At 34.4% G+C, this 1,143-nt stretch overlaps 1 protein-coding gene across 1 annotated transcript in view; it reads left to right on the top strand.

Moving 5' to 3' along the window:
• Window positions 1-1,143, top strand: part of LOC122342268 (zinc finger protein OZF-like) — a 10,271-nt gene that overhangs the window by 7,875 nt on the left and 1,253 nt on the right. The gene's annotated exons all lie outside the window — the stretch shown is intronic.

Here is a 1,143-nt window from a genome sequence, read left to right as displayed (position 1 = left end):
TCAGAATGAGCCTTTTCAGTGCGATTCTAGTTTTGGACACAAAAAGTCATTTTAGAGCTCAAAAAGCACAATTTGCTTAGTTCTTGACTTTTTATGACCAGAAATGATGTTTTATTGCATCTGAGTAAATGAACTCAAAACAAGCCTAGAAGTGCTTTAAATGTTGTTACTCAGCGAGAGAAAGCTTTTTCATGCAGTTTCAAAGCAAAAGGAGCTTTTTCAGTGTTTTTCTAGTTTTGGACACAAAAAGTCATTTTAAATCTCAAAAAGCACAATTTGCTTAGTTCTTGACCTTTCATGAGCAGAAATGCTGTTTTACTGCTTCTGAGGAAATGAACTCAAAACAAGCCTATATGTGCTTTAAAGGGTCTTTCTCAGCGAGAGAAAGCTTTTTCATGCAGTTTCAAAGCAGAATGAGCCTTTTCAGTGATTTTCTAGTTTTGGACACAAAATGTCATTTTAGAGCTCAAAAAGCACAATTTGCTTAGTTCTTGACTTTTCATGAGCACAGATGCAGTTTTAGTGTTTCTGAGCAAATTAACTCAAAACAAGCCTAGATGTGCTTTAAACGGTGTTTCTCAGCGAGAAAAAGCTTTTTCATGCAGTTTCAAAGCAGAATGAGCCTTTTCAGTGCGTTTCTAGTTTTGGATATAAAAAGTCATTTTAGAACTCAAAAAGCACAATTTGCTTAGTTCTTGACTTTTCATGAGCAGACATGCTGTTTTAGTGTTTCTGAGCAAATGAACTCAAAAAAAGCCTAGAAGTGCTTTAAACGTTGTTTTTCAGTGAGAGAAAGCTTTTTCATGCAGTTTCAAAGCAGCATGAGCCTTTTCAGTGTCTTTCTAGTTTTGGACAGAAAATGTCATTTTAAACCTCAAAAAGCACAATTTGCTTAGTTCTTGACTTTTCATGAGTAGAAATGCAGTTTTAGTGTTTCTGAGCAAATGAACTCAAAACAAGCCTAGAATTGCTTTAAACATTGTTTCTCAGCGAGAGAAAGCATTTTCATACAGTTTCAAAGCAGAATGAGCCTTTTCAGTGTTTTTCTAGTTTTGGACAGAAAATGTCATTTTAAAGTTTAAAAAGCACAATTTGCTTAGTTCTTGACTTTTCATGAGTAGAAATGCTGTTTTATTGTTTCTG

The sequence above is a fragment of the Puntigrus tetrazona genome, chromosome 4 (assembly GCF_018831695.1).
Source record: "Puntigrus tetrazona isolate hp1 chromosome 4, ASM1883169v1, whole genome shotgun sequence".
NCBI lineage: Eukaryota > Metazoa > Chordata > Actinopteri > Cypriniformes > Cyprinidae > Puntigrus > Puntigrus tetrazona.
This window is presented reverse-complemented; position numbering and strand designations above follow the sequence as displayed.